The sequence below is a fragment of the Sebastes fasciatus genome, chromosome 5 (assembly GCF_043250625.1).
Source record: "Sebastes fasciatus isolate fSebFas1 chromosome 5, fSebFas1.pri, whole genome shotgun sequence".
Lineage (NCBI taxonomy): Eukaryota > Metazoa > Chordata > Actinopteri > Perciformes > Sebastidae > Sebastes > Sebastes fasciatus.
In genome coordinates this window covers 9,373,141-9,398,196 of record NC_133799.1, presented here as the reverse complement: position 1 = coordinate 9,398,196, position 25,056 = coordinate 9,373,141, and the positions used below count along the sequence as shown (strand labels likewise).

Sequence of the window (25,056 nt, the reverse complement as noted above, 5' to 3'; positions counted from 1 at the left end):
ATTCTCTCAATATTGATTTCCTTCCCTGTCCCTTGCTTTGTCTGCCAGGATAAGATGTCACCACTTGAGTTGCTATGATATTACGAAGTCCTTGAGTGAAAAGAAACGGGAGAAAAAATGCACAGCTTGTGCAGGTGAGATAAGGGGAGATATCAGGATGACTAACTCTGTTGTGTGAAGCTGAAATAAGTAGCCTGGGTGTTGTGTTATGTATTTCTGCCTTGCTTCTCTTCTCCCTAATTGCCAGTATAGACCACCGCTCTTTTGTTCTTTGTTATGCTCTCACTATCCACTCTGTTAAAGTTTCTTCTGTTGCCTCTTTCTTACACAACCCACAGTATAAATGCCAGAATAAACATTTCAGAGAGTGAATAAAAAGCCTTATGTTATAGGCTCCTAACTGTGTTCCCATACTAAAAGCTAGAACCACACAGTCACCACAAAACCCAGCATAATGACATTTTAATCTCCCTCAGAACATGACGAATACGTCACGGCTGAATTTATCCAGACCATGGATGTGGTATATAGGCATCTAGAATAAATAGCCTTCTTCCTCTGTTGGGCTGCAGGCGAGTTCCCATACGCCACGCTATCACACAGAGACTCTACAGACTGAGCTCAGAGCTTTTCTTTCCCATCATGATAATGGCTGAGTAACTACTGATAGTTGACCTCAGCTCCATACTGTCACTGTCCCTCATGCACAATGTTCCCATGAGTCACACATCTGGGAACAGAGCATGGAAAACTGAGAACAATTCTGTGTCCATGGATATTAACTTGTACCGCCTTAATGCTATTAGAGGCATACAATACAGCAAGACTGTTCATCTGACACATACTATAAATTGGTCATTTATTCGCATCTAGGGATGGAACTAAGGATTATTTTCATTATCAATTTATCTGTCAATTAGTTTTTTTGATAAATCAATTTGTCATTTAAGCTAGAGTTGGTAATCTTCTTCAAAAACATTTGTCATATTTGTTGAAATTCCCATTACATCCCGACAGCAATCAAAAAAACAAATGCTCTGACAAAAAAAGAAAAAAAATACGGTATCTGTGGCTGTTGCCCCGCCCGTCAAACCATTTTATTCGCCCGAATGAACTTTCTCGCTAGATTTAGGGTATTTTGGAGCTAGTGCTGCTATAGCTACTTTCATTGGAAAAGAGTTGGCAACACTGGAGTGGGCTTTTCAGTTGGATAATTTTTCAAATCTAGCTTACTCTTGGTGGTTTCTCAAGATTACCGAACCTACCTTTAAGTTTATAAAATGTCAGAAAATAGTGCAAAATACTCACTACACTTTCCAAAAGCCTAAAATGCTTGTTTTGTCTGGCCAATCCCCAAACCCTAAGTTTAAAATGTTATAACAGCAACAGCAGGATTTCCTGTTGTTGCTGTTGCTATTTTATGCTGTTGTATGCAACACCAGCAACTGTTGAGCATTTTTGCTGATAAATTTATTAAATAATTGATTGATTACAAAACTTGTCGATTAATTTTCTGCCAACATACTAAATTTACGAGTAATAGTTTTAGGACTATCACCGCATTGCCAGCGTTCATTATGATTTAACTGTATTTACTGAGTTATGGTTCTAACAGAGACGATGCTGCTTGACACTTTCATGAATATCAAATGCCAGCCTAGCCTGATAATCAGACTGAATTGCCATTTTGTCTCCCTATTTGTATTTGAATGACTGAAAATAATCTGAGCTGTAGGCAGCAGTTCAGAGGTCTGGAACCAGGCTAAATACCAGTCACATATCGCCAAACCTTCTGTGGACATTATTGGGCAGAACCAATGTGTTTCCACTATGTCACGTTGTATAAAGAGAAGTGTGTGAAAGGAAACAAAAGTCAAGAGCCAAACTTGGACTAAAAACTTGCACTTGGAGAATACAGCCAAACCTTTTGCAAATGTCCACCAGAGTTCATTCAGTGGGCAACCTCAGGGTCTGAAGCCAATGCTGAAGTGCCTTAAACTGGCATTCTTTCTAACAGCCAGCAAGGGGCGACTCCTCTGGTTGCAAAAAGAAGTCTGATTGCATAGAAGTCTATGAGAAAATGATCCTACTTCTCTCTTGATTTATTACCTCAGTAAACATTGTAAACATGAGTTTATGGTCTCAATTGCTAGTTTCAAGTCTTCATCAATACAGCATGATGTTCATTTAGTAAATTATGGTCCCATTTAAAGTCAAACAGACCATAAAGCAGGGTATCCCTTAGGGCGTGGCTACCTTGTGATTGACAGGTCGCTACCACAGCGTTATCCGGTCTGGGAGTTGTCTGTGTTTTCTTCTTACAACTTAAACCCTTTCACAGTGTGTTTTCAGTTCATGAAAGTTAAATGTAACATTTTTGGTCACCTAAAAATATCTTATTCAGCGTTCGGTTGTACTTAGCTCCACCCTCTCGTGTCGTGACGGACAAAATGCCGAACTCGAGGCTTCAAAACAGCAGTCCACAAACCAATGGGTGACGTCACGGTGACTACGTCCACTTCTTATATAGTCTATGAGTTCATGTTAAAAAGGGGATTTACACACTAAAAACCATGTAGGAAATTATAGACAATAAAAAAAAGATTCTTTGAATTGCAAAGACAATGTAAGACAGTGTCTTTGGCTCAATATTTTCTACTTAGTGCACTACATTTCCTTTCTATCATTTTATGTGTGTGTCCAAAGTCTAATTGTAAAATGTATGCACTATGGTGAGTTCATACATGAGTGAAAAATGAGGTCGCCATACCATGTACACAACTTTTTGCTAAAAATCATACAGTGCTTGGCCTTAAGTGAATGCGTAAATCACAGTTATGCAGCTGCCAGTGATGGTACAAAATGATGATTCATGACTGTCTAGAATAAAAGAGTGCTACCCAATGTAGTAGTCTATTGTGTTTGTTATGTGATTATGTACGTAGATCCTCTCTTTGTTCATCAGTGAGCCACTTAATCTTTAAATCCAGGCCCAGTACAAGATTGAGTCAGACCTATTTTTCCACTAGGTGTAAGCTTAAAGCCATCACTTAAACCTTCCATATACATTTTCGATGAGACACAGATGACATGCCAGCTACAGTGTTCATTTCCCATCTTGGCCATCTTCTCTCCATTCCTCTTGACCTGAAGCAATAGTCAAGGAAAGACATAATGTGAAAAACTAAGATGGAGAGAGATGTAACGGAGGACGCTGTCTGTTTGTGTTTGTGTTTGTAAAATAGAGATGGGGGCTGCTGCATGAGGGTGCTGGCCACACATGTCACATCAGGAGGCATGATTATCCACCAGGATTACACTTTAATCAATCTAAAGCACTAGTCCCTGTCTGCCACTGTGCTAATCCCATCAAAGGGAGGGCTCTTTCTGCCTGTCAGTTTACGCTCTTCCCATTCACCACCATGTTAAACACCCCACAAAGCTGCATGTCAAGAGTCAACCAGGCTTCAACGTGGTGACGTCTCACCCCCACTCAGCTGCACTGTATCCAATCCACCGTCAATTCATTCAATTTCAAGATGCTGCACAGAGGATTTTCTCATTGACGAGGCAAATTAATTGTGACAATGCATTTTAATGTTAACAGTAATAAGAATAATAGCATTTACGTTTTTGGCCATTATTGTTGGCTGCCATAATGATTAGCTTTGTACTTTTCACATTCATGAAATGGCTGTTTCACTGAAGAAAAGAACCATTTATAGCATTGTTAAAACCATTAGTTGACGAATCAATTAGTCGATAAACAAAAACAATACTGGATGAAACTAATCAATTAATCATTAAAGTCATTCATAAAGCAAACATCCTGCGGTTTCAGCTTCTCAAATATGGACTTTTCTGCTTTTTCTCTGTTTTGTATCATTGTGGACTGAATAGTTTTGGTTTAACAAATAATCGGAAGACATTACTGTCAGCTCTGGGAAATTATGATGAGACTTTTCCACAATTTTCAGGCAGTATATAGACTATACGATGAATAAGAAAAATAATAGACGGATTTATCATACTGAAATGCAACGGGCTTGTTTGTCTGTTATAGTCTTTGTGTGTGTGAGAGAGAGTGTGTGTGTACAAGTGTTAACAAAACAGGCTTTTCTCATACTTTGTTCGTAGCTATAATGCACTGTGATTCGTATATATCCCACAAAATCAATTTGTATGTGATCCACATAATCGTGAACCAGGAAGTATAAAGAGCGACAAACGGTGCGTAGGAAGGTGGTCGGGCTGGATGGGTGGGTCAAAAAACACCAGACTTTTGCCCAGGAGACTGGCGATGGTAGCCCGTGTGAAACAAGAACACGTTGATTTGTCACGTAAATTCCGTACTTAAGTTACGCCATTTCCGTAGATATTTTAACCCAAACCGCGATCTTTTCCTAAACCTAACTAAGTAGTTTTGTTGCCTAAACCTAACCAAGTTGTTTCCTGTGAAGAAAGTTTATTTTGAAAAGACTGTATGCGTGTAACGAGCAGAAATTGACACGTGTTGATGGACATTCGTAAGGAAACGTACAAAAAATGAGGAATAGGTTTTTTGTAAGATATCATACAAATTGCTGTATGAGGATACGTTGAACAAAAGCATGCAGATGTGTTTTAATGCTCTTACTCACATCCAATAATATGAATGTGACTAACTACCCACACACACACACACACACACATACATAAAATACGTAAAATCTAAAATGCACTGTCACGGTTTCTTGGTAACTGACTTATCCTGGTTATTTATATGGCGTACACACGCACACACACACACACACACACATTTTGATGAATGACTTTTACATTTAGAAATTCTTCCTATTTAAGCAACTCCAAAGCACATTTAATCCTTTTAATTTCATCAGGAAGTGGAACATGTGAATGAATGTCAGAGTGCAATAAAAACACACATAGGAACACATGCAGTCAGTTCAATACCGTAGAAACACAAACTACATTAGGAGAGCCGTGTGTGTACATGTGTGTCTATGATGAAAACCCCGCTCTTTCATCTCTTCTCTCACACAGTCCACATGAATGGATGGATAGAAAGAGGGAGAGGGAGGGGGTGGAGAGAGAGAAAGAGAGAGAGGTTTGAAAGGGAGAGAAATGTCACTGAGGGACAGAGGTACGTATAAAGGAAGACACATAGCTTATGAGCATTCAGGATAAAAATAACCTACAGTAAGAGCCAAGAAGAGATTTTTTTCTGCAGACCTCGCTCCATCCATTTGTGACTGCATGTATGTGTGTGTGCATGGCGTTAAAGCTCAGAGGGAGGAAGGGGGTTGTCAGCATTGATAAAGAAGATAGATTAAAACACACACATACTGTAAACCTGGTACAGAAGATGTAATAAATCTACTGGCTGATCACAAACACAGAGGTACAGGTTGCCCAGACAGCCTACATCTTTTCACAGCAAACAAACAGATGGCCACCTACGATGATGTGCCAGATAAGTGTGCAAAACAGCAAGACGCTCAGATAAAGAGACGACAGGACTGGACCAAACAGACATACTAAACACGACCCATCTGCTTGATCCCGGTGACAAGAATTGGGTTTGTTACGCAGGCTAGTTATTTCTCTCCATGTTAATCTACCTTTGGCACAAGCGTCCAAACTGAAATGGTTTAGGACAAATCTGGGGCTCTGGGTTGTGGCCAAATTGCCGCATTGCACAGAGAGCTCTGAAGCGGCTTAGTCGGCTGCAGACAATGCACAGCGGTGGCATCATGACACAGAAAAACAAAGCGCCAGTGGGTCACTATTGGTTTGTGTTTGTGCCACGATGCAGGCTGGCAAAGAATGTGTTGGCTTTAGCTACTGGGAGAAGGCATGACCACACAGCGGGAACAAAGTGTGATGTACTCGGGCCTGATGGCACTCACAGCCATTTTTTCTATTTTTAACACTTTTTTCAATCTTTCTGTTGACAGGTGCAGTGCAGTCTGTAGTATTTGGATAGTGACATTTTTTAATCTTTTTGGCTCTGCAATCAATGGATTCAAAAAGGAACAATGGGTGATTTTCAGTTTAAATGGTTTTTGAGATGTTGAGATATTTTACTGGGCCCCTATCCTCTGGGGACCTTGAATGTCTGTATAAAATGTCATCGCAATCTATCCAGTATTTGTTGAGATATTTCAGTCTGGACCATGATGGGCCAACCAACATTGCCATCTCTGGAGCCAGACCGCTAACACGGCTAAAAACATCAATGTAATAAGTAAAAGTGGTCTAAAACAAAACAAATGTAAAGGATACAAAGCCCAAAAGAAATAACTTTGTAATTGCATTATCTTGAAATGCTGACATGTAAATTCACAAATGCTGTCAGCACTTCCATTTAGTATTAATATGTTACAGTACATCTGACATTGACTTCTGCATTGCTGCTCAATTATTGCACATCCGTCCATGACAACCAAACTGCATTCAGAGCTACATATTGATTATATACAGTACTTATTGACTGCATGTTATGCACTGACTGCTCCTCTCTGTTGTGCTTCTATTGTGTGCATCCACATGCACAATGAAACTGCAAGTACCCTTGCCACGGAAAACATTTATTACACTCGATGGTTAAAATAATTCACAGTGACAGCTGACCAAGCAGGCTAATTTGAACAGGAAAGCCTTCTCTGTCCGTTTGTAAATGTGCGGTACAACCAGAAATCGTAGCGGTGAGGAAACTAATTTGCTCTGAGGCCTGGCCTGGGCTCAGACGAGAATTTCATTAAAGACACTAATGTTGCTAAGGAAATATGAGAGTGAAGGAGGGAGTGTACTGGTGCTACAGAAACCCTCATTTAAGATGCCAATTATATCAGGGATGCAGATTGTGCCCTCCCACTCGCTCACCCATCGCTGCTGCCTCCTCTCATCTTCTTCCCCTCTTGCTTTTTTTCTCCCCCTTTCTATCCTCAATCTTTCCATCTCCCTCACTCCCTTCCTCCCTCTCTCTGCATCTGATTTGCTGGATGCAAAAAAAAGAGCCTCAGTGTTTCAGGACCCGACTGCTGACTGATAGAAATATCTGATTGGGAGGCAGACATACAGGCAGAAAGATAGATAGTGGGGGAAACATGGCCTCTGGAATGCTCTGCTGACATTCTCGCTCTCTCCTTCATCCCTTTAATGTCTCTCTACCCGGCCTCCCTATAGCTGACATGGGAGAAGTGAGCTGAAAGAAGGTTTCTGTCTCCCTCCCTTCCGTCACTCAATCTTTTTATTCGTCTCCAACCTCCCTGCTTTTATCTATTCCTCACCCCACCTCACTCCTTTCCTCCTCCCTTCATTCATTTCTTCATCCTTAAGCACAAGATCGCCCCTCTGTTGCTTCTTCCTCATTAAGTCCATTCCTCAGATGCTGCTGCATACAGTAAACACTCCACAGGATCCTATCTGTCTAGCAAAATGCTTTTCTAGCAGCAAGATGAAAGGCAGGCAGCACTGACTTGAAATTAGGGGCTATCTGTTATCTGATTGGCCGACATGGAGAGCTGTCTGTGGATTTTCGTTACCGGGGAGAACAGGGAGATAAACGACACCGTGTCAGCAACTTCTGGAGCCGCAGGGGCCAGAAAAAGATAGAAGTAGATGGGATGGCCGGTCGTGCGGAAGTATGTTTTGTCACAGTTTTTGTACGTATGAATTTTAGTCTTTGTTCTTCAGAACCACAGTCATCTTGTGAGCTGTATATTCAAGCTCTGCAAACATCACTGTGAGGCATGGCAAGAAAAATGATGAATGAATGAATGTATGAGCACATACTGTATGGAAACACATACATACGTTTTCTCTGCAAAAATGCATCAAAGGGCATCTTCTCAGAAGTTGTTAAAATCGCATGAAATATAGTTTTTCTCATGGTTTACTGAAATAATTTGCCTTCTCCATGAGTCATGATTGTTGCAATTATACTGCCACCGTCCAATAACAACTGGACTACTGAAGAAACCGAGGAAATGTTCACAAAAACAGATTGTAAAACCAACATTGTTTAAAGGGTTCTGTGCTAAATGTGTTGTAGGCACTACAGAAGGATAGAGTTACAGGAAAAAGCCCAAAAGACGCCATGTGGTCCATTGTTTCTTTGAATAAAAAAACTTTACTTGTTAGGGTTCAATGTAAGTGGGTCAGAAATCTATTTGCCCAAAGTCAATTTTACTTGCCCCTATAAAAATAGTTTTATGTATTAGCAGTTATCAAACAACAAAGACCACATTTAATTGTCATGTTCAATCTTTATCTAAGTAAATTAATCTGGAGTTTCGCCCACATCCTCTAACACCACCCAACTAAACTCCTGTTTTCAGGATAATTGAAATGCCAGCCATTTTTGTGCATGTGAGTCTCTCTGGCTAGCTTATGGCCACCGCTCTGCGCTCACAAGGCGGTTACCGACTCAGCGGTCTCCCTGTTGAGAGCCATGAAGAGTCAATAGATATGCTCTGAATTCCGTATTGAGCATCTTTAAATGTACTATTTATTCCCTTTTCATTCATTTGTTTTACTGTCGAAGAATAAAAAAACAATAAATCTAAAAGCAGTTTTGAAACGTTGACATTTCGGCTCAGGAACTGGATTTCGAAGTAAAGAATGGCTTCAAAGGCTGGGCCCTGATTGACAGTCAGAAGAGGCATCTCTGATGATACAATCTTGCTGATTAGAGTCATTCATGGTGGGTGTGCCAGTTCAAGTGTTGCAATCTAGTCTGATTGTGTCACAGTGACACCTGCGCCTTCCCTCTCTCCCTCCTCTTATGCCTCTGACCCTCTTTTGGGAGTCTCTGTAGTAGAGAACCAAGTAGTCGGGAGCCGCCTCCTTCAAAAGGATTTAGAAATAAGAGCTGAAAAGGATGCTTCGGAGGACACAATTCTCAAATTCTCTCGGAGAGGGACAGCCCTGTCAACCCGCTTTGATGTATTCATTCTTGAAACGCACACCTCAAAGGAGGCAGCTCCCGAATTAGAACACAGTTATAGATTTAGCTTTCAAGCTATTGCCAGATTTGCCTAATGTTACTACAGTGGCAGGTCTCTACTGATTTCAAGCATTTATTCTGTTTATTTGCCTGCCTCTTACCTGTTGCCTGCCAGCTGTGTACGTTCTGACTGCCAAGTTGTGCTGTGTTTGTTTGCCTGATCCTGGGTTATCCTCCATAAACTGCCTTTTTTACTAACATTTGGATTATATTGCCTGCTGCCAGGCCAACCCAGTTGTGAGTTAATGTGCCTTTCTACTTTTATTTTTGTCCACAGAAAGAAATTTATGCCACAAACACTTTTTCATTGACGCACTATATGGAAATATTTTAATGGTCTTATTTTAAGCCAGTTTTTTCTTGTGAAGTTGTTACACAGTGTTACGTAAACTCTACCTGAATTTATTGGCTCCGACATTGGTTTCCTGAACATTCAGTCAGAACCATGGATGTATAAAGAGAACTGGATATAGCGTTGAAGGCGGGCTCCCGTTCATTCTTATGAGAGTTGCTCAGTGGCGCATGAAGCCAAAATGGCTCGACTGCCGAGTGATGAAGTACTCAGATCATCCGGCGATCTTCCACATAAAGTCTGACGTTGTAATACCACCGTTTGGCCACAATGAAAATTTGCATCAAAGCCCGGCGCTCTTCCTTGGGGGCTTGGTCAGAACGCACTGGGAACTCTGTGGCTATATATGTGTGTACAGAATGTACATAACAATAGAAAACACTAGGCAAACACTCTGAAATACAGAATGTTCCACCATGGTCCACGGTTGGAAACAAGCATTTTTAGCAGCTCCAACAACGAGCTGCGAGAAGCTGAAGTGCACAAACACTCACAGGTGGAGGAGCAGGCAAGGGTCAGGGCTCATTAAATCCCGGTCAGGCAGCAGCTCCACTGAGGCCAAACACTCTGCACAACTCACACGAGAAAGGATCTTACTGAGGCAAACACAGACCTCTGAGAGCTCATAACCTGGTAGCTTGCAAGCGTGTGTGTGTGTGTGTGTGTGTGTGTGTGTGTGTACCTACACTACATACTTGTGCAGTGTGCTTTCACTCTCTCACACCACACTCACACACACAGTCATATGCAGCGGTGAAGCATTCATCTGTTGATCTACATTCCTGAACTTCATGCAACCCATTAGTGCAAGCCATCTCACCCGTTAGTTTGAAAGATGGGAAGCACATCAAACAAGCTTTGCGGGCACACATACACACATGCACTCAAACACACATCCACTCTTTCACTGAAAAAAATCCTGTCTCTAACCTCAGTCATCTCGTCACTTTCTTCTCCCTTTTCATCTTTGTTTCATCTCTGCCTTTCTTGTGCTCTTCTTTACTTCCATCATGTCCAATGTGTGTGCTTTAACCTCTGGGAAAGTGATAACTACCTTAGAAACAACACAGTTGAGTGTGTGTGTGTCTGTTATATGTGTGCATGTGTAAGAGGAGATAGAGCGCGTCATAAAGTCAATTTTCTCTTTGGCTTGCAGATGGGAGACATAAAACTTTCATAAGAAAAAAAGAGTTGTCAGACAGAGAAAGCATGTGTCGAGGTTGTCCTGACTGAGAATGAGGTTGGGGGCTTTGGAGTAAGAGACAAGTGCACACACACGCACACCAGCATGAAACAATACAACACAACATCATGACTGACTTTCTCCATTCATTACCTTCAACAACAAAACAGAGGGTAAAGTCAAAAAGACGCTGAAAACAACTCAAAAACCTGCACACCTGCACACACAAGACGAAAAAGAATATAACAACATTTTCAGCACCAGCAGTTCACATGATCACAAATGACCTTTAAATGAATGGCGTCAGAGCCTGAATATATTCTGGGAGGAAGAACAAGAAATTTTAGATGTGAAGCATCTCATGGAAGTGGCTCGTGAGTCATTCACATCTTCACAGGTTTAAAATGTAAAATCTGAAATCCTGAGGGCGTTTTCCTATTAGGTACAATTGATTAGTATCATGCTTGTAACAGTAGGTATGTCTGTAAAGAGGAGACACGTTAGTACCCATAGAACCCATTTTCATTCACATATCTTGAGGTCAGAGGTCAAGGGACCCCTTTGAAATTGGCCATGACAGTTTTTCCTTGACAAAATTTAGAATAAGTTTGGAGCGTTATTTAGCCACCTTTGTGACAAGCGAGTATGACATGGTTGGTACCAATGGATTCCTTAGGTTTTCATATAATGCCAGTATCATCACTCTAGCTTTAAAACTTAGCCCGCTATACCTTAAAAATTGCAAGTTTCGTTAATGTGTTAAAGAAATTAGTGGTGTTAACGTGTTATCTTTGACAGCCCTAGTGTAAATATTTTCAAATATTGTCAAAAACATTGTGATTGCTATATTTGATTTTCTCCATATCGCCCCGCCTATGTCCAACTGTCCAAAAACACAAAGATATTCAGTTTAAAATGATATAAAATAGAGAAAAGCAGCAAATCTTTGAATTTTAGAGGCTGTAAAAATCAAATATTTGTCATTTTGCTTGAAAAATTACTTTTTTTTATGAGTCAATTATCAAAATGGTTCCATATTAATTTTCTAATTTTCTATTAATTTAGTTTCAGCCCTCATATATCTCCTCTACTCTTTTAATTTTATTCAGTCTGTTGACCTTTAGAAAGACAGTCTTAACTTTGTGACCAGCCTACAGAAAAGATAGCGGCACTCTATTATGTGGGGGACCAAAAAAGATCTATTTTCGACACCAACCAAGACTTGCGAACCACTGACTCAGTTTGATATAACCGTTAAATCCCTCAAGACTTCCCACTATTGTCCAGGAGCCACAGCGACAAGCACAGTCCTCTTTACTCTCACATAGCTGTGGTTTACCCACAATCTCTCCTTGCCACTCGTGCTGTCAGCAAGAGCAGCAGGAGGCAATGCAGATAGTAAGCAGCAGTCACTGAGTGTGTGTATGTGCATTTCTGTCAGCAAATTCACATGGAAAAGGCTTATAATGTGGATGGCGAGTATGTACAGTGTTGATAACTGAGGTCTAGGCTCTGGTCTTGTGGTCATGTTTGAGTTTAGAAGTGGAACTCAAGTAGTCTGCCGAGAAGAAAACACTACCACAAACTTCACAAGAAAAACATCACTATATACATACCCATATTCTATATATTTATACACACAAACACGAGCATCTCAAATATTCAAATATACACTCAGAGAGCCAAAGGTTATTTCAGGTTCAAAACACACAACAGCCTCCCACAAACACACACATGCACACACACACTCAATATGTCTTTGACTTTTCGCAGGGAGTGGTCACTTCCAACAACACTCAGACAGGAAGTTCCTGCCTCCTGCAGCCAGCCAATCACAACACAGCATTCAGTGATGGAGGTTTCCATTAGGAAGTCCCATGTTCCCCTGTGCACTCTTGACTCCTCTCACAACGGACTCTGTTTTTTCCTGCCTGTCAATGCCAGGAACCCATTGAGGAGCAGTTGTGGGGATACAACGTAGGGAAACAATGTGAGGATGGACCCAGCCATTGTTCCTCGCCGTTGCTACTTGACAAATGTCCGGTTGCGGTATTTTATTTCTGGCTGAGCTGCAGCGGAGGACCTTGTTTTAAATTCTACCTGAAGATGTGGTTGTATAAATTATGGCTCACTGGAAACTGCATATGACACTTATCCTTTAGGGGCCATACTGGGGTTGAGTTCTATTATCATCTCTTGGTAAGGTATTTTTGGGAATTTTTAGAAGTGACTTATTTTTGGTGCATTTAAGGAAACTCTGGCATCCAAGCTTTTGCTGCCACCAGACACTGTTTAAATGATTTTAATCCTACCATGAATTGGTAGTAGAAATTTTTTTTGCTTGCTTTGGAAAATGGTTTTCAGGACTGTGAAATATTCACAGTAAATAGTTAATGGCCTACGTGCAAAACCACTGATACAGTCTTTTAAAAAGTGGACAGTTTTGAATGTATGAAAGTGAAAAGCAGGCTGGTGTCCCCCACCCAACCAGAAGCCAGAGAACAAGGAAAAGCCCTACAGCTTGTATTGTCCCTCTGATCTCCATAGTTCCCCTCAGCGATGAACTGCAGCCCACCTCAGTGACCCTTGTCCAGCTAACCTCACCCACTCACACATCCACCATGGAAACACAAAAACATGTACTATTGTTGAGCTCAGTAACAATGCAAATCTATTTTTCAAAGACTGGGCTGATTTCCAAAGATATAAGTCACAAGAAGATATTACAAGCTGTTAATCTTTGAGTTGTTCATCGACTGTCTAGGTGCCTCCTTTTTTAAACATTTTAACATAAGTTGGGAACACTTTGGGATCTCAGCGGGACGCGCTGGCATTGTTCTGACAAACAAGTGAAAGAAGAATCAGATAAAGATGTCACACAAGAAATATTAAAAGCATATCAAAAAGGCTACTGTCACAGCATAGAGAAGGATGTTTCCTACATCATCTCCCCATCACTAACAATAAAATAGGAGAAATGCTGTGGAAGAATTGATGGGCTTTTTTTTGGCTGATTTTGATCAGATTTCTTTCTCAATGTTCAGTACATCAAATGGGACACGATAAAAGCACAAGTTGCAATAAAACTGAATAATATGGGGTTTTATTCGCTGATAGCCCACCTGCAGTGCTCCACTGTGGCTTTTCAAGTGATACAACATGGTCTGTTTGGTTCAGGTTGTTCTCATACACCGTTCGTAACTACGAAAAGTAATGCACTGTAATTTTTATATGTACCACAAAATCAATTTGGATGTAATCCATGTAATTGTGAACCAAGAAGTATAAAGAGCGATGGGGGTGGAATAATGGGTCAAAAAGACTGAGGAGACCGGTGTTCGTACCCCGTGTGAAACCAGAAGTCAATGTTGATTTATTTGTCACGCAACTTATGTACTTAAGTTACGCCACTTCCAGAGTTATTTTAACCCACACCACGATCTTTTTATTAACCTAACTAAGTTGTTTTGTTACCTAAACCTAACCAAATCAATCTTTTCCTAAACATAACTTAGTAATTTTGTTGCCTAAACCTATCGAAGTTGTTTCCTGTGAAGACGGAAGTTTATTTTGCAAGGACAGGAGCGGAAATTGACACATGTGTGACTTGTTGCTGGACATTCATAGGAAATCGCATGAAAAATGAGGAACAACTTTGTGTAAGATATCATACAAACCGTTGTATGAAGATACGTTGTTTGGTTATATATTCTGCTTAAAGCTTTGTAATGTAATTTGTGGTTGAAGGGGTGATTGTGATCAACAGGAATATATTTTGCCCTGTAGCCCAACACAACTAAGCCTGCCTGATGAGAGGCATCATGCAGAAACACACAATTAAAATACAACAAATGGTGTACAAATAGTGTGGTGACTGATGACAGATCAGCTGCATTGTTTTCTACAATTTGGGCCACCCAAAAGTTGTCAGCTACTTTTGTTCTGTTCTTTTTCTGGCAACTAAATTAAATTAAATTATCAATCTTAACCTACACAGTAGTAGTTAAACACTCTGGACAAATATGGTGGGCTCCCTGAGTTGTGACATGTCATGTCATCAGTCAGTTATTCATTTGAATGACAGACACTGAATGACTCAAATAGGTACTGAGAGTAAAACAGAGTCTGGAGTAAATCTGTGCCGTGTACAGATCTAAACCCACTGACATTCCTTCAAACACAAAATGTGCTTTCAGGGCAAAGAAAGAAATCTGCCTACTTTGGCAATGACTTCAATGCTGGCTGGCTACTGTCCAAAAAGTGGGCTGGATCAACGTCAGCCACAACAAACTCAAATGAATTGTCTGGGGCCAAAGTGCTGATGTCTACAAACTCTTCATTTTGTCAAAAGTAAAGTTTCACACTTTCACTGAATCCACACATTTATAATGTTATACTTCATTTCAGACATGTGGTTCGTAGAAAAGAAAGATTAAAGACATAAAGAGAAAGCTATAAAAATCAATTTACACTGGATTAAAATAAATTGGTTCTGAATGTAGTCACTAGAGAGTTGGATAATCCAATGAGTTAGGCTATTTAGAGACTTTCTCCTCTCACCTAAGAAACCACCCGAGGACCAGAGAGCCACTTTATCAGAACTTTTGCAAAGTCCCACTGTTTCATAAAGTCGTGCAGTCTGTGGGAAGCTGTGGTTTGCAGAGCAGATGTGCTGCGGGCACAAAACATACACACACACCTCCAGCACGGTGTGAATTCACCCTTCTGCTGCAAGTGATAGGAAGGAACACACCTCCAAGCTTTAGGATACCAACGTGGTAAGAGAGAGAGAGAGAGAGAGAGAGAGCTGTGAAAGCATGGCACAGCTGAGTGTGTCAACAGAGAATGAGATTAGTAGTGCTATCCCTAGGCGTTCGCTCAGCTGGTGTGTGTGTGTGAGCCCGCTGACTCGTGGCTCTCATGTATCTGTGTGTGTTCTCAGCGAGGGGTTTTTGGCTTCTTTGACTGACACAGACAGAGAGTTTAGGGAGTCCCTCTCCCTCCCACAGCACAGCTAAGAAGCCCTAAAGCTCCTTAGCCCAGGCTCTGCCACTTGTTCGATGAAAGAACATCTTTTTTTTCTTTTTAAACTAGAAATCCTATGGAGATAAAACAATAAAAAATTCAACTTAGTGTTGTCGCTCTGCATGGATCAATCTCAAGCACACTTGCAAGGAAGTGTTTTTAAAAAGCTCAAACACACTCACAGACTCTTTCTTTTTCTAGCTTTGTTTTGTCTGTGTAGTGGATTATTTGGTTCAGTAAGAAACCGAAGACCTTTATCCCTTTCGGCAATCAACTTAGCACACACATTTGTGAGCAAACACTCTCCCGCTGTGTGGGCCAACAAAGGCGTTTACAGGTTCAGAGAAGCCTTAGGAGGAGTCAGCGGATGTGAAAGTCTGGAGAACCACATGGGAGCACCGGGCGCTCGGCCAGTCCAGACAGAGCACACAGGCTGGCATCAACTAGCACTGGCCAACTTCACACACAGACACACACCATGCACATTATCTCGCTTAGTGAGAAAACAACCTGCAACACACTGCCTCAGACACGCCAGACACACACATCACTACGATGTTTGTGTGAAGGAACCGTGTCGTCTGCCATGTGTTGTTTCTGAGCTGACAGCTGACTGAACAACGAATTAGAATAATGACCATCGTGACAATCACACAAACTCAGAAAACACAAGCAGAGTAGTGTGTGTTCGTTCAGTGTGTGTGTGATGGCGAGGGGAGGAAGGCGTAGCATGTTTAGCTGTTCAGAGTGAAGCAAGTGTTCTGTGCTTTGCTCTGTATCAGAGCAGCACATCCTAAGATGCTCACTGGAGTGACTACAGATTCTGGGTGGGCCCAGTGTGTGTGAGTGTGTTTCTGTGCTTCAATACACTTTCCATCAGATTAAACTGCTAAGCCTTTCCTATACAGTTCTACCTAAGGCTTGGTCCCTAATGGTCTGATTTCCACTGCAGGACCAAAGTGGACTACTTGACTATTCATGACACTTAGTTTACCCCAGAAAATCTTTATTTGTTTTCCCTTCCGTAGGCAACAATGCTAACAATGACAAGGCTAATATGATAATGTTGAGCAGGTATAATGTTTACAACATAGAAATAAAATAGGAGCACAACGGACATTAAACTGTTTGTCGTGGTCATCTGACTAGAAAAGACAAAAAAAAATGGCGATTGTTGTTAGTTGTTATGGTGACAACTAGGGCTGTCACAATATCAGATTTTCACTACACGATTATCATGGCCAAAAGAATTCATGATAACAATATCCTTGCGATATAAGAAAATTTGAAAAAAATAAATAATAATAATGCTATCAGTCAAATTTATCTTTAACTTTTTGTAGGGGGCAAATGAACTACACTCACGTACGAGTGTGCCAGAGGTGGAGGGTGAGAGTCTGTTACCATATTTGTGCAAAAGCATGATTTAAGAGGCGCTGCAGTATTTACACAACTATATCATATGTGTATTATTAATATGTTATCAATATTTCATTTTTAAATATCACGGTTAGCTTATTGTCAATACCGATATATCGCGACACCTCTAGTGACAACACACTTAAATGGGGCCATAAAGTGTGCTGCTCCGCCGCTAAGCCGGCAGCGGAGGTAGTCACAGACGACATCATTGAATTGACATCTGTTAAGGCCAATGCATACTTTCCTTTTTACTTCACTTACTTGTTAAAGGGACAGACAGCATGGCGAGACTCCACATACACACACACTAGATGTTGACGCTGTTGTTTTACACGTCATGCCAAGTGTCACGCCAGCATGAGTGAGCCCGCAACTTGCCGCAAGTCGTTTTTTACATACGGAAGTTAGCCCGCAACAACAGTTGCAATGGCAATCGTACACATAAAAGTGGCCGCCGCTCTGACCATCCTTCTACGGAGATTTGAATGGGAACGTCCATTTCACTCCTATTTTATTTCTATGGTTTACAATGTTCACCAGCTTAGACACTAAACACAAAGTACCACTGAGGCTGATGGGAGTGTCATTAGTTTTGCAGGTTTTTCATTTGTTCATAAACCAAATTTTAAATCTGACCTGATGATGGCACAAGATGAAAATCAGGGGATCACTAAAGTTATTACAATTCATCCTGAGGGGGACATGAATGTCTGAACCAAATTTTATGGTAATCAATCCAATAGTTGTTGAGATCTTTCAGTGGTGGACGGACGGACAAACCGACCCATCCCTGGAGCCACTTTTCAGTTTAAAATGAATGTTAATCATTTTAATGTTGTCAGTGCAATGCAAACCTTAGCTTATTTAAATATGTTAACTCTATTTTACCATGCTCTTCTATGTGTTTACAAAATTCTTAGATTACAAAACCATCGCAGTACGCACTTCACAACCTTAAAAATCCAGGGGGCAAGCTAAAAAAGAAGCGGGAGCTGTTTTGCCTGTTTTCATTTTCCTGAAAAGTTGACATTTCACAGATACAGGGTTTCATCAGACAGTGCCTATTTGCAAATCACACATCATGGCATCATTACAGTGAATGCATCTAACAGCCACCAGCATGTGAGCTGGTATGAGTCACCTCTCTGCACCTCCAAGGAAATTACACTGACACACACACACACACACACACACACACACACACACTAATGCGGGTTAGCCATATCGCGGAGGACAGTGTGTGTGTGAATAACAGAGTGCCCTTTAACCTGAGCATGGATTGAGAGTTCTTAATGTCAGTGAATGCAGCATAAAACACACTCACACACACAATGTGACACCCTGTAAACATGCCCCATGTAACAGGAACGCTTTGCCTTTTTAATGTTGTGTAGCTGCGGTTAGTCAACCAACCATGGCCGATGCTCTGTGGCAGGCAGGCAGAGCGGTGACCGAATACATGCAGACCATAAAAGAGCAGAGATGGAGAGAAACAGGGAGGCTTTGCATTAGAGAGAGAGAGAGAGGTAGAAACGGAGGGATAGCAAGCGTAGCAAAGATGCAGAGTGAATGCACGCAGATCGCTAAGAAGCAATCATGCAAAAGTTGCATATATGATCGCTCTAAACAACCATCACTTGCTATTTCCTCTCAGCTCCATCCACTGCCTGGTTAGCCTGTTCTCCCTACAGTACATGTGTATTGTAACCGTGTGCATATGTGCACGTGTAAGGGTCCAGCTGAAAGACATTAGTCAGGCCAGAAGGGAATTTTACTGAAACCCGGTCCAGCTAACGAAATGCTTCAGAGGAGGGATCAACCGGTATATTGAGAGACGTAAAAGACAAACAGACAGATGAAGAGAGAGATTCCCTCTGTCAGTGTGTTTGTACATGCATGCACAAATATGTATGTGCATGCCTGGCTTCCAGCATCTGATTACCCCACTGATGCAAGAAGATTCCAAAGCTTAGTGTGAAAACATCCCAAAAAATTACATTAAAATGAACTGCAGATGGAGAGAAACTAAAATAGAGAGCACTGGATAGTAGCACTTACATATTAAAAAAGAATAAAATAAAAAAGAGACAGCAATGAATGAATATGATGAATCAATAACTGACAGAAGATACTTAATGAAATAGAGTAGGAGAGGAGAGGATGAGAAAGAAGGCACACGAGAAACAGCAGAGAAAGGAAGAATGTAAAATACCACATCTATCCTTGCCTTACCTCTGCAGCTGTGTGTGGTATCCTTTGGGACACAAAACGTAGTGGGGAGAAAACTTCAGCTTCACTGCTACAGATCCCCACTTTCTCGCTCTTTTCCGAGGTAATGTACATATATCTGTATCTATCTGCCAAACTCTTCAGTCCACTGGGACAATATGCTGTCTACCTGCGTGGGTTTGTGTAAATGTATCCTGGATGGTGATGAATAGTGGTGAGTGAAAGGAGAGTAGTACGCTAGAGGGCAGACAGGCTGGCTGAAACAGGAGAGCAGACTGAGTAGGATGGAGGAGTTGCTGCTTCCTAACATCAGAGCGGCTGGGCTGGATCCACCCACCTCGTCAGCATGCATCAAATGGGAGTCTCTCAGATGCTCTAAAGTATGCAGAGAGAGGGAGAGAGAGCGAGGGACAAATCCTCCTCATGTGATCTCTGATATATGCACTAGAGGTTACACACACATGCATACACTCATAATGGATCTCATTAACCCCCTTTTACTGACAGACACACACACACACTCTCTCGACTGATGTCTGATGGGGCTTTCAGTGAAAATAAATATACTAGCTGATGGGAGAGCAAAGCAATAACAGTCTTCGTGGCAAAAATAATGAGTTGAACTTGGTGAAAAGGTTGATTAATCTTGTGAAATATTGGATATTTTCACTGCTTCATGCCTCTAAAAATCCTTCAAATGAAACGATCTGAGAAGGAAAAATCACTTCCATGTCCAAACTGAGGTCATGACCTGTGATGAGGGCTCACATTGATTAGATGATCGACAACTATGATAATCAATTAATCATTTAAAGTTATTTATCGGGCAAAATTGTCTAGCATTTGCTGATTCCAGCTTCTAAAATGTGAGGATTCGCTGCATGTAAAGCTGCAACTAACGATTATTTTCATCGTTGATTAATCTGTTGATTATTTTTTTGATTAATCGATTAGTTGTTTGGTCTATAAAATGACAGGGAATGATACAAAATCGTCAGTGTTGACGTCCTCAAATATCTTGTTTCAGCCACAACTCAAAGATATTGAGTTTACTGTCAAAAAGGAGTAAAGAAACCAGAAAATATTCACATTTAATAAGCTGGAATCAGAGAATTTCTTTTTCTTTAAAAATTATTCAAACCTATTAATTGATTATCAAAATAGTTGGTGATTAATAGTTGATAAATCAGTGATTAATTGACTTATCGTTGCAGCTCTAACTGCATGTCTCTGTTATGATTCCTTGTGAACAGCCTTCAGTTTTGGGCTCTAATAGATTAAACGATTAAAGGAAAGGTTAAGGATTTCTTGTCTAGAGTTGGATGAGATGATTGATACCACTCTCTTATCTGTATGTGAAGCTACAGCCGGCAGCCGGCTAATTTAGCGTATAGCACAAAGACTTGAAGCAGGGGGAAACGGCTAGCCTGGCTCTGTCCAAAGGTAACAAAATCCACCTGTCAGCACTGCTAAAGCTCATTAATTAACACGTTATATTCTGTTTTGGTGTAATTAAATGGTTAATAGCGATACTACAACCTGCTACAGGCACGCTTGTGTGTGCAGAGGGATTTGTTGTTGAAAGGTAAACTGAAGTAGACTTCAGGACATGCCTCTCATTCTTGGAGTGCACCATTGCCTGTCGCTCAACATGCTTTCATTTCCCCCCCTGGGAGAGAAGGTGGGTGGAGGCTGGAGGGGGTGTTTCGTGTCATGGGCCACGACTTTGAGCTGCCACGCCGCCAACCTCTGCTGCTCTGGCCGTGAGAGCTCTGCGCCTCCTGGGACAAAGCCTGCCTTGATAAAGGCCAACTCCATCGCTCGGTGCATGAAGAATGGTCCTCATTACTCCCACAGGTTAGGGGTTAAATTCTTGTGGGGTCGGCCAATAGGTGGCAATAATATCTCTGAAATGTTTGCACTCTCAGTAGGGGCAGTTTGTCCAAATTCAACGAAGAACAGGTGCATTATTTCTTGTTTTTCCTTTAATAAGTGGTTTTGTATTTTCTGAAAATAGAATAAGTCTCCCACAAATAGATTTTCCAGTGAGAGTACATTTCCACCAAATCTGTTCAGTGACCTTGTTCAGTGTCTCACAATCCTGTTGCATCCACTATGCAATGTAATAGCCAATCAAAAACAAGGCCTTGTGTTGATTTCACATGGCTGAGAAATCATGGGTGGCAGGATCTGACTGGCTCAGAGTACAGGCAAAAAAAGTGCTCCCCTTGAGAAAATGATGTTATCAGGAGGTGATGAGGGAAGTGAGACACAGTAATCCCTCGTTATAATGCATCTCCTGGTTAGGCTTTAGATGGGATGTGAGAGAGCATAACACCTCCCCACCAGTGTTCCTTGTTAAATCTGGATAAAATGCCTGCTGCTTATTACATCTGTAATTAAATCTATTTCATTAGGCAACTATTTATTAAACATTATATGTGGGGTTTAAGATAAGTCCGATTTAAATGAGGCATGGGGTTGTGATATACTCACTGAGTGAAGAAATGTTCTGTTAAAGCTGCAGTGGGTAGAAATGGAGCAAATATGATTAAAAAAAAGTTATTTTCATAAAACGGTCACTATATCCTGACAGTAGTGCATGAGACAGGTAATCTGAAAAAAAAAAAACCATGTGCCTCCGTGTCTTCTGGTGTCCCTAATGTCATCTGCAAGATTTCACAGACCGGAGGAAAACAACCAATCAGAGCTGAGCTGGAGCCTTGCCGTCTCTGAGCAGCTGTCAATCACTCGCGAACTCGGTCAAACTAAGCAGCGCTGATCAAATATGAATCAATCTGTTACTGTAATGCCTATTTCTTGCCTCAAATGTTTTCAGAAACATCGTGTAGTGTACCGTTTAGCTATAAAATGAGAAAGTCAGTGACCCGGCAACCATGTTGAGGAAATACCAAGCAGCGCCCACCAGCCGGAGCACAGCCAATAGGAACGCTCAACAGGAACACTCTCTCTCTCTGAAATGACCTGTGATTGGCCAAAGTCTCCCGTCACGGGCTAGATTTTTTTTAAAGCCTGCAAACAGAGCCATGAGGAGGTGCAGAAGTCTCTCTCAGAACACTTGAATTACAATATGCTGAAAAAGTTATTATGGAATTTTTTACCCAATGATGCAAAACACATTCTGCCTACTGAAGCTTTAAAGCCAACCCAGAGACACTGGTGATTGCAAAGATAAACATATTCTGAGGATGGATCACTATACCACCACCACAAGGCTAAAGAGCCCCCCACAGGAAATCCTAACTATACTCCCATCCACTACTGTATCAGCATCCTTCTTACTGCAACATGCACTTGATCACCAAGCCAGAAAAATAAATAGAGTGGATTGTGGAAGCTGAGGCAGAGTATAGCTCATGTGCATCAATACATCTTTGCTGCTGACCAAGCAGCCACTCTGCAGCAGCAGCAGCAGCAGCAGCAGCTCGTCCTGCAATAGCCTACATACCACCATATGCCATCAAATGCCTTCTACACTGGCTGTATGCGAGGAAACGACACACCTGTCTTATCCTTTGCAGTGCATTCAATTGCTGCGATAAAAACACACGCCAGCATCCCCACTCTGTAGCCCTATTATTAAAATCAACACACTACTACTGATACAGATGATGCAGAAGCATGCATTAAATAGGCCACTCTCGCTGTGAGCCTTTCCAGCTGATTTTAGTTGATGAATTAACGCAGAAAGCTGAGAAATCGTTAATAGTATCTTACCGTTAAAACCCGTGGAAGGATATAGCCTTCTGCTGACTGTCAGATGAAGAGATGTTCCGGTTGGAGGAGGAGGGAGTGATGCTGGACACTTCAATCTCTCCATTAACATGAACAATGTTGCCCCCTGCCAGCTGAAGGGGGACACTGCACCATAGCAACCGTTGTTAACACGTTTCCGGTGACGCTCTGTTTTGTTTTTCGTGAGTTTATATAGTAAAATAAATGTCTACTTAAAGTTTATTGAAGAGCAAAGTTTTGTAAACACGCGTCTCAGTAATATAAAATATCCACAAATATATATATATATTTTTTTAGGTTGAGTTGACAGCAAAAAAGGAGTGTTGTGAAGTCAGGGGAAATGCAACTATGACGGTACTTCCGTTTACTGTCTTCAAAATAAAACCACGTTGAAGTGTGTGGTTCAAATCATAGATATCAAGTTTCAAGTTTAGTTTATTGATCACATACACATTGAGATGGCAGTGAGATTCTTTGTTCCTGTTTGTTACTCTCTCATCCTTGTATAATAGACAGTCGATCTCTCAATCAATTGAATAACAATAATGAATTAAAATACAATCTTCCTTATAAACATATAAATATAACAGCAACAATAGCAAATTGGTCGATAAATATGAGATAGGGAATACATACACAATTATAAAATAAATAACAGAGAATATACACAGAGAATTTACACCCAACCGCACACCTGTAAGTTTGTGGTGCAATAAATGCAGTGTAACCAAGGATGAGGAGGTGGGTACAAATGGATGAATGGATAGAGACAGAGACAGAGACAGGGCTCTAGTGGGTCAGGGTCAGTTGTGAGACTCAGCTCAGCATCCGGATGGCCTGGGGATAGAAGCTGTTTCTGAGGCGGTTGGTTTTAGCTCTGATGCTGATGTAGCCAGACTTCCTCTTGGACTGCTTCCTGATGAAGAGGCCGTGGTTCGGGTGACTGGGATCAGCAATGATCTTGTTTGCCTTGGTTACACATCTCTTGGTGTATATGTCCTCCAAGTTAGGCAGCACTCCACCTGTGAGCCGCTGGGCCGACCGCACCACTCTCTGAAGCCGCCGTCGATCCTGCTCGGAGCAGTTGCCATACCAGGTGGTGATGCAGCCGGTCATGATGCTCTCAATAGTGCACCTGTAGAAGTTGCTCAGTACAGGTGAGGACATTCCAAATTTCTTCAGCCTTCTTAGGTTGTATAAAAACAGTAGATGTAGATGTGACATGCTCTAATGACTTGCCATTCCAGGATGGAATGAATAAAGTGTAAAATAGCCAATATGTCTTGTTTGTTCCTTGTTACTGATAGAGAGTTCAATCATCCAATCCACCAAACAACTCAAAACAAGAGTCAATACCAACAGGAGAATACACTGTTTACCATTGGCAGAGCATTTTGGCAAATTTTACTGGGGCACTACCCACATAATCAGCTGTGCTGCTCATCCCACAAATGCATGATCCTTACAAGTTGGACATCATTGTGAAGGTAAATAAACAGGCTTTCCAATGATGTAAAATACAATGCCATTCAGCATTGTAACTACAGAGAAATAATCGACCAAACACAAGTTTCCGAACTTTTTTTCCCCAGTTTACTAATGCTTGGTGTGTTGTAAAGACAGACCCTGTGTTTTTATATTATTACAAATTGCTGTATATTTTTAAGACAAAAAAATCCATGAGGAAGCGTTCAAACCTATGTTGAGCTCCGTATCCAGCTTAATGTTTTTACTGGTTAATTTATTTATGCTCGAATTGATTATTAGCAACTGTTTTCAACAGATGACCGCTGCTTTTCTCAGAATTGCAGAAAACATGCCCCTTTCACGTTACAAGGTTTAGGTCAGAATATGACAAAAACGGTTATTTATAGCCTAGTTTAGACAATGAACGTAAACGGTATCCTATTAAGCAACACACCACTCTTCATGAAGGCTACAGTTGTGCAATTGACTAGATCCCAGGTGTGTTGAGTTGAAATTAAAATAACATTTAAAATTAAATGAAGCGTGTCTGTGTCCCTTGTTTACGGAGGAAGCAATTGACCAAAGGTGGAAGTAGGCTATTCTTTTCATTTA

General features: G+C 41.1%; 1 protein-coding gene across 2 annotated transcripts in view; it reads right to left on the bottom strand.

The window, feature by feature from the left end:
* The window catches only part of kank4 (KN motif and ankyrin repeat domains 4), an 86,372-nt gene extending 63,331 nt beyond the window's left edge, over positions 1-23,041 (bottom strand). Inside the window, exon 1 of one of the 2 annotated variants that reach the window (XM_074634958.1) lies at positions 22,960-23,041. The gene's annotated coding sequence lies outside the window, so the exon portion shown is untranslated. Of the gene's footprint in view, positions 1-19,224; positions 19,690-22,959 lie in introns of those variants that run through there. The other variant, XM_074634957.1, reaches the window with a different exon arrangement.
* Between the last annotated feature and the right edge of the window lie 2,015 nt (positions 23,042-25,056).